The sequence below is a fragment of the Myotis myotis genome, unplaced genomic scaffold (genome assembly GCF_014108235.1).
Source record: "Myotis myotis isolate mMyoMyo1 unplaced genomic scaffold, mMyoMyo1.p scaffold_m19_p_43, whole genome shotgun sequence".
Classification (NCBI taxonomy): Eukaryota; Metazoa; Chordata; class Mammalia; order Chiroptera; family Vespertilionidae; genus Myotis; species Myotis myotis.
In genome coordinates, this window is record NW_023416350.1 from 409,975 (window position 1) to 428,663 (window position 18,689).

Genomic DNA, 18,689 nt, shown 5'->3' on the forward strand with positions numbered 1-18,689 from the left:
TGCCACTCACGTTCATCCTGGCCCACTGTGCCTGCTGCCGCAGAGTTGGAAGAGGCTCCTGCCTTGGCAGGTGCACTCGCCAGCCGTGAGCCCAGCTTCTGGCTGAACAGCTCCCCCTGTGGGAGCACACTGACCACCAGGGGGCAGCTCCTGCATTAAGCATCTGTCCCCTGGTGGTCAGTGTACATCATAGCGACTGGTCATTCTGGTCATTCGCCATAATGGTTGTTTAGGCTTTTATTATATAGGCTAGAAGTGCGGTGCACAAATTCATGCACCAGTGGGGTACCTTGGCCTGGCCTGTGGGATCGGGCCAAAACCGGCTCTCCAACATCCCCTGAGGGGCACCGGTTTGTGAGAGGGAACAGGCCAGGCCAAGGGAACCCACCGGTGCACAATTGGGACCATGGAGGGATGCAGGAGGTTGGCCAGCCAGGGAGGGCTGCGGGGGGGCTCCAGGGTGTGTCCAGCCATCTTGCTCAGTCCCAATCGGCTGGACCCCAGCAGCAAGCTAACCTACTGGTCAGAGTGTCTGCCCCGATGGTCAGTGCTGTCATAGTGAGCAGTTGTAGAGGCCTCAGCATATCATTAGCATATTACACTTTGATTGGTTGAATGTCCAACCAGTTGACCGGACACTTAGCTTATTAGGCTTTTATTATATAGGATGAGTGAAAGCACACAGTATCTGTCTTTTTCCATCTGACTTATTTCACTTAGCATAATACTCTGAAGGTCCATACTATAACAAATAGCAGGACTTTACCTTTTTTATAACTGAATAATATTCAATTGTATATAAATACAACATCTTCTTTATCCATTTATCCATCAATGGATACTTAGGTTGTTTCCATATCTTGGCTATTGTAAATAATGAACATCGATATGCAATATATTTTCGAATTAATGTTTGCATATTCTTCACATAAATACCCAGAAGAGAAATTGTTGGATATTATAGACCTATTCTTAATTTTTTAGGAACCTCCATACTCATTTTCATACTGACTATATGAATATACATCCCCAACAACTGTGTGTGAGGGTTCCCTTTTTCCACATACTCTCCAACATTGTTGTTTTTTACCTTTTTGATCGTAGCTATTCTAACAGGTGTGAGATGATATCTTATTGTGGTTTTGATTTGCATTTCCCTAATAATTAGTGATGTTGACTATCTTTTCATGCGATCCATATGTATGACTTCTTTGGGAAAAATATCTTTTCAGATTCTCTGCCATTTATTAATTAGGTTGTATATTTGTTGTTGAGTTGTATGAGTTTTTAAATATATTTTGGATATTAATTCCTTATCAAATGCATCATTTGCAAATATCTTTACCCATTCAGTAGGCTGCCTTTTGGTTTTGTTGATTGTTCCCTGTGCTGTGCAAAAGCTTTTTTTGTTTGATGTAGTCCCACATGTTTATTTTTGCTTTTGTTTCCCTTGCCGTTGGAATCAAATCCACAAAAACATTGTTAAGACTGATGTCAAGGAACTTACTGCCTATGTCTTCTTCTATGTACAGGGTGTGGCAAAAGTAGATTTACAATTGTGACTATGTAAAACATAGAGTTTATTCTTGAATTACTACTTATTATTGTATGATTTTCCATATGAACAACTGCAAACCTACTTTTGCCTCACCCTGTATTTTTATAGTTTCAGGTCTTATGTTCAAGTCTTTAATCCATTTTGAGTTAATTTTTAGTTCAACCAACTAGATGGATACTTAATTATCTAACTATGTGCCACATATACAAAAAAATCTACTTACTCATTTCTTATTTTTTTTCTCCTTATTTCTCCTATTTTTTTTTCTTAGATGAATGTTTCTGACTTTTTTTTTTCTCATTCTACACTTTGCTACTTTGTTATAGGACTTAAACTCAGACATAAATATATATTCCCTACAGCTCTATAAAGATTCACATCTAACTTCCACAGAATGACAGGCTGTTAGTGCAGGAAAGGAACACAGAAATCATTTAAGAACAGGCTGTTTTCATATTAGAAAACTGGAGCCCAGAATTTAAATGATTTCCCAGAGTCTACCTCAAAGCCAGAATGGAAATCACATCTCCTGTTAGCTGAGCATTTTTTAATCCAGCTACCATTTTGTTCACTAGATAACCACAATGAAGTGAATTGCAATATATGCAATATATTTTTAAAAACCACTGCACATCACCGTTTAATAACATTTTTATTGAGACATATTTCACATACTCTACAGCTCACTCATTGAAAGCGTACAGTTAAACAGCTAAAAGTAATCACCACAGCCCAATTGTGGAATATTTTCATCACCCCAAAAAGAAACCCTATATCTACTAGTCATTCCCAATTCCTGACCCCCACTCCAGCCCCAGGCAACCACTAACCTAATTTCTTACTTTATAGATATGCCTATTTTTGACATTTCATATAGATGGAAGCATACAGTAAAGGGTCCTTTGTGTCTGGCTTCTTTCAATTAGCATAACGTTTTCAAGGTGCATCCATGCTGCATCAGTACTCTGTTCCTTTTTTCTTTTCAGCCAAGTCATATTCTACCGTATGGATATACACTTTTTGTTTATTCATTCATCATCTGATGAACATTTGTGTTGTTTGCCCTTTGGCTATTATAAATAGTGACGTTGTGAATATTCACATTCATGTACAAGTTTTTGAATAGACATATGTTTTCATTTATCTTGGGTATATATCTAGGAGTTAAATTGCTGGGTTATATGGTAACTCTATGTTTAACATTTTGAGGAACCAAGAAGTTTTCCAAAGCAACTGCACCATTTTATAGTCTCAACAGCAATGTATGAGTGTTGCATTTCTCCACAAGTCATCAACACTTGCTATTGTCTTTTTTATTCTAGCCTGGGACTCCGGCAGCCTCTGTGTCACTCAGCCGCAATCCCCACTGATTTTTACAGCTCTAAGTTATGGGGGACTTCTCTTCCCAGCTCTGGAACTCTGGGCTGGGGCTCTGGTGTGTGGCTGGGATCCCTTGCTTCTCATGGGAGGCCTCCACAGCAGAGATATCTCTCTTGACTAAAAAAATGCCACACATGGGTGTTGAACCAGCCTGTTCAGCACCTCTGCCCCTCTTACCATCTCAATGTACTTTCTTCTTTACTTCTATAGTTGTAGGACCTCCATTCAGCCAGATGTCAGGTGGTTCTGAATGATGGTTGCTCTGTATTTTAGTTGTAATTTTGATGTGATTGTGGAAGGCATTTTTCTACAGCAACATCTTGGTTCTCCTCTAGAATTGTTCTCTTAATTTCATTTTTGGGTTGTTCATTGCTAGTTTATAAAAATACAATTGATTTTTTAAATGGGTGTACATCCTATAATTTTGTTCAACTCATTTTTAGTTCTAGCAGGTGTTTTTAGTGAAGTCCTTAGGAATTTCTATCATGTCATCTGAAAATAGAGTTTTACTTCTTCCTTTCCAATATAAATATTGTCAACTATAAACAAAGGTCAAATAAGTATTCCCTCACCAAAACAATTTATTTGGGAAAAAGAAAGGATTGCAACCTAGTACATGCAGCCATGGGGAGCCATGTACTAAAAGAGAGCAAGAGGAAGCTGGAAGACCCTTTTTACAGAGGGGAGAGGATGTTAAGGGGCGGGGCTGTTATAACCATAGAGCTTTGTTGTAAACCTAGAGATCTTCCTGTAGGGATTCTGTGACTGACACAGGGTGTGAGAGCTCCTTCCACTGGCCCTCCAGATTCCTGTCTAGGTTAAGGTCTCCGTCACAAATTTTGACAATACTTCTATTTTTTTTTCTTGCCTAAGGGTCCTACCTAGAGCCTATAGTAAAATGTTAAATAGAAGTGATGAAAGCAAAAACCCTTGTTTTATTCCTGATTGGGGGTGGGAGGGAGTTTCAGTCTTTCATCATTAAGTATGATACTTCAGTGAGGTTTTATAGATGCAATTTATCAGGATGAGAAAGTTCATGTTTTTGTTGTATGTGCTTATTATGAAGGAGAATTGAAATTTGTCAAATGCTTTTCCTGATCCTATTTATTCTATGATTTGTCTTTTATTCTATTGATATGATATATTACATTATTCTTCAGATGTTAAAACGACTTTGCATTCTTGGGATACATCCCACTTGGTCATGATATATAATTCTTTATATATATTCTAGAGGCCCGGTGCACAAAAATTTGTGCACTGGGGGGGGGGGGGGTTCCCTCAACCCGGCCTGTGCCCTCTCGCAGTCTGGGACACCTCGGGAGATAACGCCCTGCTGGCTTAGGCCTGCTCCCGGGTGGCAGAGGGCAGGCCCAATCCCTAGGTGCAGCCCCTAGTCGGGCTCAGAGCAGGGCCAATTGGGGAGTTGGGGCGCCGCCCCCTGTCATGCACAGAGCAGGGCGGATCGGGAGGTTGTGATGCCACCCTCAGTCACGCTCAAGGTAGGGCCGATTGGGGGGTTGGGGCACCGTCCCATCACACTCAAGGCAGGGTCGATGGGGAGGTTGCAGTGCCACCCCCTGTCACACACAGAGCAGGGCCAATCAGGGGGTTGGGGCACTGCCCCCTGTCACTCACAGAGCAGGGCCATCAGGGGGTTGGGGAGCTGCCCTCTATAACCCACAGAGCAGGGACGATCAGGGGGTTGGGGTGCCGCCACTCTCACACTCAGGGCAGGGCCGATGGGGAGGTTATGGCTCTACCCTGTCACACACAGAGCAGGGCCTGTGGGGGCGGGGGGGGGGGTTGGGGCGCCGCACCCTGTCACACACAGAGCAGGGCCGATCAGGGGGTTGGGGCACCGCAGCCTGTCACACACAGAGCCACAGGGTGATCAGGGGGTTGGGGAGCTCCCCCCTATCAGGCACAGAGCAGGGCTGATCAGGGGGTTGGGGCGCCTTCCCCTGTCACGAACAGAGCAGGGTGGATAGGGAGGTTGTGGCTCCACCCTCTGTCACACACAGAGCCGCAGGGCGATCAGGGGGTTTGGGCGCTGCCCCCTGTCACGCTGATCCCGGTGCCGGGAGGCCTCGCGGCTCTGCTGATCCCGGTGCTGGGAGGCATATTACCCTTTTACTATATAGGGTAGAGGCCTGGTGCATGGGTGGGTGCTGGCTGGTTTGCCCTGAAGGGTGTCCTTGATCAGGGTGGGGGTCCCCACTGGGGTGCCTGGCCAGCCTGGGTGAGGGGATGATGGCTGTTTGCAGCTGGTCACACACCCTTCAGGGTGGGGGTCCCCACTGGGGTGCCTGGCCAGTCTGGGTGAGGGGCTGAGGGCTGTTTTCAGGCTGGGGGTGACTGAAGCTCCCAACCGCTCCTTTTTTTCTTTTTCTTTTTTTTAAAATCTGGGCCAGCTTTAGCTTTGAGGCTTGGCTCCAGCTCTTAGGCCTCTGCTGCTGAAAGTAGGTTTTTGGCCTTTGCTTACAATGTTGCGATCCTTCTGGCTGAAGCCCAGCGGACTAAAGCAGGTTTCTGGGGTTTTGTTTAGCTTCTATATTTGTTACATAGTTGCTTAGAGTTGCAGCTCAGAGGCCGGCAGCGGCAGGCGGGGAACATTGGAGTCCTCCGTCACTGAAGCAAGCAAGCCTCATGTTAGTTTCAAGCTGCCTGGCTGCCAGCCGCCATCTTCGCTGGCAGTTAATTTGCATATCGCCCTGATTAGCCAATGGGAAGGGTAGCGGTCGTACGCTAATTACCATGTTTCTCTTTTATTAGATAGGACTAGAGGCCCAGCGCACAAAAATTTGTGCACTCGGCGGGGGGGGGGGGGGGGGTCCCTCAGCCCGGCCTGTGCCCTCTCGCAGTCTGGGACACCTCGGGAGATAACGACCTGCTGGCTTAGGCCTGCTCCTGGGTGGCAGAGGGCAGGCCCAATCCCCAGGTGCAGCCCCTGGTCGGGCTCAGAGCAGGGCCGATTGGGGAGTTGGGGCGCCGCCCCCTGTCATGCACAGAGCAGGGCGGATCGGGAGGTTGTGATGCCACCCTCAGTCACGCTCAGGGTAGGGCCGATTAGGGGGTTGGGGCGCCGCCCTCTATCACCCACAGAGCAGGGCCAATCAGGGGGTTGGGGCGCTGCACCCTGCCACACTCAGGGCAGGGCCGATCAAGGGGTTGGGGCGCCTTCCCCTGTCACGAACAGAGCAGGGTGGATAGGGAGGTTGTGGCCCCACCCCCTGTCACACACAGAGCTGCAGGGAAATCAGGGGGTTTGGGCGCTGCCCCCTGTCACGCTGCTCCAGGGGCCAGGAGGCCTCGCGGCTCTGCTGATCCCGGTGTTGGGAGGCATATTACCCTTTTACTATATAGGGTAGAGGCCTGGTGCATGGGTGGGTGCCGGCTGGTTTGCCCTGAAGGGTGTCCTTGATCAGGGTAGGGGTCCCCACTGGGGTGCCTGGCCAGCCTGGGTGAGGGGATGATGGCTGTTTGCAGCTGGTCACACACCCTTCAGGGTGGGGGTCCCCACTGGGGTGCCTGGCCAGCCTGGGTGAGGGGCTGAGGGCTGTTTTCAGGCTGGTGGTGACTGAAGCTCCAAACCGCTCCTTTTTTCCTTTTTTTTTTTTTTTATTCTTGGATTTATAGCTGTCACTGGAGCTCAGAACCGGCTTTAACTGTGAGACCTCGCTGCTGAAAGCAGGTTTCTTTACTTTGTTTACTTTCTGTATTTGAAACTTTGTTGCGACTCCAGCTCTGAGTTCCCGGCTGACTGAAAACAGGTTTCTGGGGTTTTGTTTAGCTTCTATATTTGTAACAAGGTTTCTTAGCAGCTCAGAGCCCAGCAGCGGCAGGTGGGGAACATTGGAGTCCTCCATCACTGAAGCAAGCAAGCCTCCCGTTTGTGTCAGTAGCCTGGCTGCCGGCCACCATCTTGGCTGGCAGTTAATTTGCATATCGCCCTGATTAGCCAATGGGAAGGGTAGTGGATGTACGGCTAATTACCATGTTTCTCTTTTATTAGATAGGATTGCTGGATTCAATTTGCTTGAATTTTTTGAGGGTTTTTTTTTTTTTTCTGGTGTGTGTGTCTATAGTCATAAGAGATATTGGTCTGTATTTTCCTTATGATGTCTATGTCTAGTTTTGGGATCAGGGTAATGGCCTCATAGAATGCATTGAGGTATATCCCACCATCCTCTTCTGGTTTTTAAAAAAGTTTGTTGAGGATTGGAATGGATTCTTCTTTAAATGTAGAATTCAACTGTGAAGTCACCTCGGCTTGATCTTTTTCTTTTGTAGAAAATTTTAAAATTACTAATTCAATCTCTCACTTGTTATATATCTATTCATATTTTCTGTTACTTAGTGAGTCAATTTTAGGTAGTCTATGTCTCTCTAGAAATTTGTCTATTCCATTAGGTTATCTAATTTTGTTCACATACAATTAATTGTTCATAGTATTTTCTTATAATCCTTTTTGTTTCTATAGGTTTGGCAGTAATGTACCCCCTTTGATTCCTGATTTTAGTAATTTGATTCCTTTCTCTTTTTTTCCTGGTCAGTTTAGAAAAAGGTGCATCAACTTTGCTGATCTTCTCAAAGAATCAATTTTTTGTTTTGTTATTTTCTCTATTGTTTTTCTAGTTTCTCTTATTTTCACTCTAATATTTATTATTTCTTTGTTTTTTCTTGTTTTGGGTTTAGTTTGCTGATCTTTTTTTGTTTATTTCTTAAGATGATAGGTTAGCCCTAGCCAGTTTTCTCAGTGGTTAGGGCACTGGCCCATGGACTGAGGGGTCCTCAGTTGTACCTGGGGTGCAGGTTCAATCCCCAGTTGGAGCACGTGCAGGAGGCCACCAATCCATGTGTCTCTCTCACATCGATGTTTCTCTCTCTGTGTCTCTTCCTCTCTCTTCCATTCTCTAAAAATCAATGGAAAACAAATTCTTAGGTGAGATTAACAACAACAACAACAAAAAATGAAAAGTTAGGTTGAATTTGAGATCGTTTTCTTTTATAATGTTCCCATCTGTGGCTATAAAGTTCTGAGCATGCTTACAGTGTATTCCATATGTTTGGGTATATTGTGCTTTCCTTTTTTTTATTTGAAAGTATTTTCTAATTTCTTGTGGTTTCTTATTATTATTGAAGAGTATATTTAATTTAATTTTGTGCATTTTCCAAATTTCCTGCTGTTATTGATTTCTATTTTAATCCCATTGTAGTTAGAGACCATACTTTGTATAACATCAAGTCTTTAAAACTTATTGAGGTTTGTTTTACAGCATAGCATATAGCATATATGTCTGCCGGGAGCCGGTCCATGCTTGCTGTTTCAAGGGACCTGGCATATATGGCATACTGTTCTTAATATGTTTGCTCACCTTCTTGGCACTATGTGTTTTAACCAAGGTCTCTGAGAAAGGTTGTTTCCCCAGGTAGGGATTTTCCCCTGAAGTTAGGGAGGGAATAAAACCCCTCAACTAAGTGCCAGGTGGGTAATTAATCACTTTAACTATGAACAATCATGCTTAAGCTACATAATCTTTACTCCCTGGAATGGAGATACTAACCAGAACTTCGCTGGAGATCCAGAGCAGAACCTCTCTGGAGATCCAGACCAGAACTTGGCTGGAGAACCTGGCTGGAGAACCTAGCAAGAGAACATGGACACACAGAACCTGGCTGGAGATCCTGGCTAGAGATCCTGGCTAGGCTGCTGATCAACTGAACACTGTCTCCATGTCATTCCTTCTTCGCCGACTCCGTCCACACCTTTGGGGATCCCTGGACCTGCTGGGGTGGGACCCCAGCATATGTCTTAAAGGATGTTCTATGTACCCTTGAGAAGAATGTGTATTCTGCTGTTATTGGGTGGGGTGTTTTAAGAGGTCTATTAGGTCTGATTTTAATACATGAGGAAAATGAGATCAAAATGGGATTTGTGGATTATTCAATGTTACATATCTAGCTGGTTACAGAGGAGGAACTATTAGTATGAATGATATGAAATTGCCATTCTTGAATATTAAATACTACTAATTATCAGCAATTTCTTATAGTCCAACCTTACTGAACCTAAGTCTTCTGACTATGAAACCAGTGTTCTTATCACTAAACTAGGATATTGTATTAGGATAGGCTGTGTTGTATAAGGCATATACCCTGAACTGTCCTTGGCTTAGCACAGTGAATACTGATTTTTTGCTCATCTTATTCTGTGCAGGTACTGCAACTTTCCTCCAAATGGTGACTCAGGGATCACAGCTGCTTCCATTCTGGAACATATAGCATGTTCTTAAGAGTGAGTCCTATAGATGGCTTAGATCAGTGGTTGCCAACCTTTCGGACCTCATGGACCACCAGTGGTCTGCAGACCACCGGTTGGCAACCACTGCTCCAAAGGTTTCTTTAAACCAGCAGTTGCCAACTTTTCAGACCTCATGGACCACCAGTGGTCCGCAGACCACCAGTTGGCGTCCGCTGGCTTAGACCATTTCTGTGTACATCTCATTGGCCCAATCACATAGTCCAAACATACTCTGTGTGGTCACTTTACTTTCAAATATAATTTTCTATCCTTAGCCAAGTATATTTGAAATGTCGTCTAACCTGGGGCATGTCTGTGGTCTCTTTCCATCTCAAGAATTCACACCTTTTTGGATTCCTTCATTTTAGGAATATTTAAAATATATTTTCAACAGTTCAAAATATCGGTATTAAAAATGCCTCTGACTTAAATTCTTTTGGTGAATTTTCACAAATGTGAAGCCCTATCATATTTTAGCAAATTTAGGACACATTATTAATATATTAGAGAAAACATCTGTCCATAATTAATATCCAAAATTTATAAAGAACTTAACTCAACACCAAAAAACAAAATATCCAATTAAAAAAAGAACAGAGGACCTAACAGACACTTCTCCAAAGAGGACATTCAGATGGCCAAGAAACATATGAAAAGATGTTCAACGTCACTAATTATCAGAGAAATGCAAATTAAAACCACAATGAGACATCACTTCATACCTGTCAGAATGGCTATCTATATATATAAAAGCCTAATATGCAAATTGTCCCCTTGGGAGTTTGACCAGGAGACCAGGAGTTCGATCTATCGCCATGACATGTGCTGACCACCAGGGGGTGACACGGAATGAAGGAAGGCCCCAGCTGGCAGCCTGAAGGCCCGACTGGCCCTGATCACTGGCCAGGGATAGGGACCCTACTTGTGCACTAATTTCATGCACCGGGCCTCTAGTTATCAATAAATCAATACACAAGTATTGGCAACAATGTAGAAAAAGGAAACCCTGATGCACTGCTGGTGGGAATGCAGATTGGTGTAGCCATTATGGAAAACAGTATGGAGACTACTCAACAAATTAAAAGTGGCCCTGTTTTATGACCTAGTGATTCTACTTCTGGATATATATCCAAAGAAACCCAAAACACTAATTCCAAAAAATATATGCACCCCTATGTTCTCTACAGCATTACTTATAATAGCCAAGCTAAGGAAGCAAACCAAGTGCCCATCAAAAGTGGTGATACACATATACAATGGAATATTACTTGGCCATAAAAAGAATGCAGTATTACCATGTGTGACAGTATGAATGGACCTAGAGGGTATTATGCTAAGTGAAATAAGTCAGTCAAAGAAAGATAAATACCATATGATTTCACTTACTAGTATATGTGATTCTAAAGAACAAAATAAATGAACAAACAAAATTGAAACAGACTCATAGAAACAGAGAACAGACTGATAATTTCCAGAGGGTAGGTGGGTGGGAGGCTGGCTGAAAATGATAAAGGGATTAAGAAGTACAAATTGGTAGTTACAAAATAGTTACAGGGATGTAAAGTACAGCATAGAGAATATAGTCAATAATATTGTAATAACTGTGTATGGTGCCAGTGGGTACTGAAAATATCAGGGGAAACACTTTGTAAAGTATATGATTCTCTAACCACTATGGTGTACACCTGAAACTAATACAAAGTAATATTTAAAAAATAAAAATATAGTGGAAAAAAACATAAAGGCCATAATAAACTCACTAGAGATTTTCTGAGGACCAGGGGATGGGCTCCATCCTGTTTCTGTCAGCCATTTACTGGTAAAAATAACAAAAACGAAAAACAAAAACAACCTTTGACTTGCACAGCCATCTATAAATTGCAAAGGGAAATCAACTTGTGTGGGTTGGTATAACCCTGCTCTAACGACATGTCTGCTGGGAAGAGCCCTCTAATTAAGTAAACATTTCACAGACCTAGAACTACATACGGATGCCTGGTTATGGCCACCACAGCTTTCCCAAAGCCTTAACCTGGACAAAATCTCACTTCAACTCTGGTAAGCATCTCCTCATACGCCCATCAAAGGAGCCAAGTGCAATTTTTCAGTGGGATCAGAAAAAGGAAATGGGATATGCTCTCTCGGTGAGTAATTTACCATTAGCTTTAAAAACCAGGGTGGCTGAGAAATAATTTCCACCCACTTCTTTCAAAGAAACCCCAAGGAAGCCTATGAGTGGCTGGTGTCCACTGAGATGGAATCAGAAACAAAGGTATTGTGGGAACTGTCTCCTGCCCCAGCTGACATGCAGAATGAGGAGCCTTTCTATGGCATAGCAAGGGTTAGGGAAGAGGCAAGAAGAAAAAGAATGTCCACTTAAAGCACCGACGCCAAAGGACTCCAAATCCATACATGCTTGACTCAAAATAAAGAACTGGAGAGAAACTTATAAAATCTTTTTTCCCCAGAGTTTATGGTGTTTGTGTGTTTTTTAAATCTGGTATAGAGGGCACAAAAATACTTATCAATAGAAAATATTTTTACAGCTCCAAAATAGATTACTTACAAATATTTGCAAAGTTCATTCTTATGAGATTCATGTAGTTTTTCCTTGATATGGCAGTTTACAGAGATTGAAAACTAAAAGAGAGCTTTTTTATTAGAAAGACAATAGTACATATTAGACCTTGCTAAAAGTATTTGGTAAGAAGAGATATTTTTATTCCCAGCTAATTGTCACGTGCAGTCTCTATTCTCTCTACTGCTTCATTCTCTGTGTGTCACTCTAGTATGCTTATCTCCCGAGTTTTCTCTGTCCATTTTTCCTCCTCTGTATATATCTGTGCCGTGACTTCTGGCATCATTTCTTGTATTCCACTCTTCACTGGGACTCTGCTAAGACCATTTTCTTACTTTCCTTTCCTTGTAACTACTATGACTTCTGCTTCAGCTTCTCCTGCTCCTCTCATTTCTTTCAGATCCTCTGTTTTCTGGGCTGTGGGTTATGGCTCCTGGACTTTTTGTCGAAATCAAAATAATTTCATTTGCTAGTCTCCCTAGAACTCTCTTGTTTTAAAAATCTAGGCTCTTCCTTGACTTTTTCCTTATTACAGTGATTGCTAGAAAGTTCTTCATAAAGTTTTCTCTTCATAGACTTCTCCTTTTCTCCCATATCACTGTTTTTCTTTCTTGAACATTTGTTTTTCTTCCTTTTGTATTTTTTTTCTTTGTTGTCACTCTCACTGCTGCTTTCTGAAGTCTCACTGAAGGAGGAGAAGGAAGAGGAGTAGGAAGAGGGGGAGGAAGAGTAGGAGAAGGAAGAGGGGGAGGAAGATTTGTGTTTATGTTTATTTCTACTCTTCTGAAGCTTTTTCTACCTTTTTTCTTTTTCTTGTTTTCCTTCTCAAGTCGATCCTATTTCCTGGGAAGTTTCTGTTTTTGTTTGGTCGTTAGTAACTTTAAAAATTCGACTTCTGGATCTTCTTCACCCTCACTTGCAACATATTCCTATGATGAATCATTTGCGGTCAAGTTTCTCCAGAGTACATTTCATTTCAGTGCAAACCCACTGTTTCTCACCTCCGCTATTAGCTCCAAAGGGTGCATTGATGGTCCTGAGCCATGGGTGGGAACTGAACTTGCATTAATTCCAGAAAGACCAAACAAAGGACATTCCTGATCTGTGTTGATATGACCCCATTTGTGACATTTAATGCACCTCACATTTCGAATCTGAATACCAAAGGGCTGATCTTGGATGTTCATGTCATCTTGGGCATATTTTTCTCGTGGTGCTCCTTTCTGCCATTCAAATTTGTATTCAGTCTCTCCTGTTTCTTCTTTCTCTTCATTTTCTTTTTTAGCTCCTGGTGGGGCTTCATACATGAAATTAAGACCATTCTTTATATGCTCATCTCCCATAAGCAATCTATTATCATATGATTCTTGTTCTTTAAGATATTTTTTCATTAATTCTTGTTTCTTCTTATCATATGACTAGGAACCCGGTGCACCAAGATTCATGCACGGGGCGGGGGGGGGGGGAGGGTTGGAGGGGTGGATCCCTCAGCCTGACATGCACCCTCTCCAATCTGGGATCCCTCAGGGAGCCCCCTCCAATCCGGGCATTTCTGTCTGTCTTTGCAATCATATGAGCGAATTGTCTGAGACCCCCCCAACCCAGTTTGGTTTGTTGCTCACAGAATAATAGAGGCTTTTTTTTCCTTTGCTTCATTGGTGGAGATTTCCTGGAAGTTTTAGAATACCTTCCCTTTAATTTAAACTAGACACTCTGATTTTACTTATGTCTCTCACCTTTGCTTTCCCTCCATCCCCCACCATAACAGTAACTTGCTCCAGGCTACTTTGCTCTAGTGCAGGGGTGGGCAAACTTTTTGACTCGAGGGCCACAATGGGTTCTTAAACTGGACCGATGGCTGGAACAAAAGCATGGATGGAGTGTTTGTGTGAACTAATATAAATTCAAAGTAAACATCATTACATAAAAGGGTACGGTCTTTTTTTTTTAGTTTTATTCATTTCAAATGGGCCGAATCCAGCCCGCGGGCCGTAGTTTGCCCACGGCTGCTCTAGTGTCTAGGAGATCCATCTGACACCAGAACTACGATTCCCAGCATTCCTGGTGCTCCCCACACTGGGAGCGACCAAGAGAGCCACGGCCCCCCAAGCCTCTGGCCCTCCTGCTCTGCTCTCCGCCCTGCGACCGAGGGAGCCATGTCCCCACAAGCTGATGGGTTAATTTGCATACTCATTCCTGATTGGCTGGTGAGTGTAGCAGAGGAATGGTCAATTTACATGTTTCTCTTTTATTATACAGGATTTTTTTTTTGTTGTTCTGCCATCCATACTTTCTTGATATTGGATGTGGAGGCGGGATGCAAGTCCTCCTTGCACATGAAATTGGTGAAGGATTTCCCCATCTTGAAGGCTGAGCTGGAGAAAGCAGCTGCTAGGTCTGAGAGCAACATAAACGAACTCTCTAAAAAATCTCAATACCATAGAATGTTCAGATGAAATGGCAAATTCCTACTCTCATGGGATGATGGTTGTCCATATAACCTATGCTCTCTATAAGAGGCATCTGGGTTTTTCTAAAAGTATCGATTTGATTAATGCACAGGTTTGGTTCAAACAGATGGCAATACTTTTTGGTTAGTGGTTAATTTCTGTCATTCCCCAGTGCCACCTCCAGCTCAGGCACTGTTAGCTCTGACTTTAAAGATGCACACTTGGCAGTTATGGAGGGTAAAAGAATCTGGTATATTTTTCTTTTACCATTAAGAATTTGGTAAAAGAGTAGCAGTTATTTTAGAATAGCAGTTTTCAAACCCATGTACAGTTCTTAAAAATTATTAAGAAACCCAGCCTGGCCAGTGTGGTTCAGTGGTTGAACATTGACCTATAAACCAGAAGGTCATGGGTTCAATTCCTGGTCAGGGCACATGCCCAGGTTGTGGGTTCATTCCCTGGTGTTGGGCATGCAGGAGGTAGCCGATTAATGATTCTCTCTCATCATTGATGTTTCTATCCTTCTCTCTTCCTCTTTGAAATCAATAAAAATATATTTTAAAAATTATCAAGAGACCCAAAGAGTAGGAGCGTTTTGTCAGGAACAAAGACCAAATATTAGAACAAGGGATGATCCTATCACTCCTATCATTTGGGACTTTACAAAGGTTTTAGAAGTCTCAGTCATGAACTGGAGAAAAGGCCAGGTATATATTTCTTATTTTGCCACAATCAGTTTATCAGTATACCACATATTTTTTTTAAAAGATTGTTAGTATGACCACTGATTTCATCAGAAAAATCTTTAAATATTGGGATGTTGTCAAACTCATAGTGGCAAATGCAGTCTTTTCAAAAATCTGATTTTTCACTTGGAAGTCTGAATTTTGCCATTGGCGACAAACACTCTCAGTTGTTTTCCTTGAAATGATAGGCTCATTTCATTCATTTGGGAGAAAATGACTGCCAAATACCCATGCTTCTGGAATCAGTTTGTCAGTCCTTTCAAGTAAAATGGTGATGTTCCATTAAAAAAAGCAGCTAGCTGTTTTGCATTGCAAACCATCGCCCAAGAGCATTGCCTCCTGACAACCACCACACCTGGGTATGCAGGAGTGCTCTGTGCACTTGCCCTTCCATTCTGAAGGGGGCTTCCCTCTGTGACACTTTGGTATGTTTGTTTTTACTTTAAGTGTATGGGGGTGACTACCAAGTCAATTTTGTTCCACTGCTTGGATTCATGCTAAGTGTCACAGTTTTACCACCAAGACTTTTGCACCATCAGAGCAAATACCTGTATAGTGAAGACAACTAACATTCTAGTATTATTGTGATAGTATGTTTTTTTTTGGTTTGTTTTTTCACTTTTGTTCCCTTGCATTCAGGGAATTTTTTTTTTATTTCAAGAAAAACAATCTTAAGTATAATAATGTTACATGCAATAAACATTAATATTTCAAGAAAAACGATTTTAAATATAATATTACATGCAATAAAAATTAATATTTCAAGAAAAAAGAATTAAAATATAATATTACCAAAACTATACTAACATAATATAATATCACAAAAGTTGTAGGAATAGGAAATATTAAAAATCTGCAAATAACAGGATTACTTTTATTATATTCTAAAATATATTTTTTTCTCTAGCTCTATTTTCGTTCATCAGTTTATATTGTTCATTATATCCCACAAATGAGTGAGATCATGTGATATTTATCTTTCTCCGACTGGCTTATTTCACTTAGCATAATGCTCTCCAGGTCCATCCATGCTGTTGCAAAAGATAAGAGTCCCTTCTTTTTTACAGCAGCGTAGTAGTCCACTGTGTAGATGTACCATTGTCTTTAATCCACTCATCTGCTGATGGGCACTTAGGCTGTTTCCAAATCTTAGCTATTATAAAATGTTCTGCTATGAACATAGGGGTGCATATATCCTTTCTGATTGGTGTTTTTGATTTATTGAGATATATTCCTAGAAGTGGGATTACTGGGTCAAATGGAAATTCCATTTTTAATTTTTTGAGGAAACTCCATACTGTTTTCCACAGTGGTTGCACCAGTCGGCATTCCCACCAGCAGTGCACAAGGGTTCCTTTTTCTCTGCATCCTCGCCAGCACTTGTCATTTGTTGATTTGTTGATGACAGCTATTCTGACAGATGTGAGATGGTACCTCATTGTCGTTTTGATTTGCATCTCTCGGATGATTAGTGATTTTGAACATGTTTCCATCTGTCTTGGCCTTCTGTAGGTCCTATGAAAGTAGTTTTAACATCGCAACCTCTAGAGGTCCACAGATCATACTTTGAGAACCACTATTTTAGAAACTATCCTCCTGTTATAAAGATTAACTGCTAATACTTTCCTGAAGCTCATTTATAGAAACAACAAAGGGAACTGAAATAATTTGGGAAAACCCCAAGAAAAATACTCAGTTATCTTAGTCGTCAAAGTGCAAGCCCCTGGAAAGAACTATTATCGTTTAATATTTGAACAGCATCCTGGGAATGCAATAAATAATAATAACGAAAGTAGCTTATGTTTGTTGTGAGGTTCACAACTGGGGAAGAACTGTGCTATGTACTTCAAATGCAGTATCTCCATTACTCTTTTGCAAACTCTGAGGTAAATACCATATAATCCCATTTTCTAGATGAGGAAACTGGGGCAGAGAAAGGTAAAAGAAGACAGGATCACAAGACAGATGTGGGTTTGAACTCAAGAGGTCTACTTCCCAGAGACTGGGCCCTTAAGTCCTGCCCAATATTCCATGTCACATCTAAGCTCCAATTTTGCTTACTGTGCTTCTCCCATATATGTGGGCCCATTCAAATCCTCAAGAAGAAAGGAAATGTCTCAGGTTGACCATAGTGCCCAAAGGGCTGAATGTCTTGATATTTAGGCCAAGTAGAACATCTTGCCGTTTTAAGCTATGCCGGCTTAAATTTCACATTAAAAGTGAAATCTTGCCGAAACCGGTTTGGCTCAGTGGATAGAGCGTCAGCTTGCGGACTGAAAGGTCCCAGGTTCGATTCCGGTCAAGGGCATGTACCTGGGTTGCGGGCACATCCCCAGTAGGAGATGTGCAGGAGGCAGCTGATCGCTGTTTCTCTCTCATCGATGTTTCTAACTCTCCATCTCTCTCCCTTCCTCTCTGTAAAAAATCAATAAAATATATTTTTTTTAAAAAAGTGAAATCTTGAAAGACCGTGCCCCACTGATATATTTAATTAATTGAGGAGGGAACCAACAGGGTAGACAAAAACAAAACAAAAACGCTGTTTTCTTGAATGCATGACAAAAATGTGTGTGTTTGTGTGCACATATCTATATTACCCTGCTTGCTAAATGGATATAGAATAGTGAGGTAGTTAACAAACATGTAGGTTAGATCAAAACAAAACTACTTTACCTTTTCCAGGGCATAAAACCTCTTACCCTTTTGGGAATGACTTCCATACCAGGTTCTAAAATCCTGCTGTCACATCCACTTCTGCAGGTTAAGTTACAACTAGCAACTTGGACTTTGTAATCCCTTCACCTTGTACACCGGAAACGAATATATTATTGTATATCAACTGTAAATGAAAAATTTTTTTAGAGTTTGTAAAGTTACAACTCCACAGGACTGTGCACTGTTCGGGCCTTTCTCAGTTGTTTGTTAATCAGCTCTGCCTTGACAGCAAAGGTACGTCCCCCGACCGGCTGCCGCGGAGGCTGGGCAAAGAACAGAGGCCCCGCTTTTCCTAGCGAGGCTGATTGGGAAATGTTGGCAGGCACCTATTTTTCCAACTTTGGGGTTTTGTGTGTGTGTGTGTGTGTGTGTGTGTGTGTGTGTGTGTATGTGTGTGCGCGCTTTTCCGTTCTGAAACACCAAACCTGTGTTCTGGCTGGAGACCTGGTGGGACGCGATGCGGCCGCCCGTGTCCCGGTAATTTCCTGGGGTGTAATTTGTTTTCATGGGGAGGAAGATCCGGGCAGACAAGGTCGCTGGGAACCCCCTGCCGTGCCACCTCCGGCCTCTGTGCGTTCGCGCCGGCCCGGCCCGGAGGCGCGCGCCCGGTGGCACGGCGGCGGGTTCGCGCACGGAGGAGCCGGCGGCGCGCGCACGTCGGGTTGGCGGTGTGGACGCGCCCAGCCCGCGGGTGGCACGTACCGACGCGTACAGGCGCGCGGGGGCCGCGGGGGGCGGTGGTGGCCTCGCCCCCCGAGAGGGCCCGGCGCGTGGGGTTCCTCTTTCCGGCGCCGCGGCCGGCTCTTCCCGGGCCAGGCGCGGCGGCGCGGGGGACCTGCGGGCGGGCGGGCTGCCCGCTCCGGACGCCGGGACCCGCGCCCTTGGCCCCCAGCCCCGGAGGCCGCGCTGAGCTTCGCGGAAGGGCCGCGGAAACGCTCCGGCTCAACGGAGGGTGAGC

General features: G+C 43.1%; 1 protein-coding gene and 1 pseudogene across 2 annotated transcripts in view; one reads left to right on the forward strand and one right to left on the reverse strand.

Annotated features, from left to right (window-relative positions):
- Window positions 1-12,008: 12,008 nt before the first annotated feature.
- LOC118655235 lies at window positions 12,009-14,182 on the reverse strand (annotated as a pseudogene).
- A 4,205-nt stretch (window positions 14,183-18,387) lies between these two features.
- Window positions 18,388-18,689, forward strand: part of CHST10 (carbohydrate sulfotransferase 10) — a 36,925-nt gene continuing 36,623 nt past the window's right edge. For both annotated transcript variants that reach the window (XM_036306768.1, XM_036306763.1), the window contains exon 1: window positions 18,388-18,683. The gene's annotated coding sequence lies outside the window, so the exon portion shown is untranslated. The remainder of the gene's footprint in view (window positions 18,684-18,689) is intronic.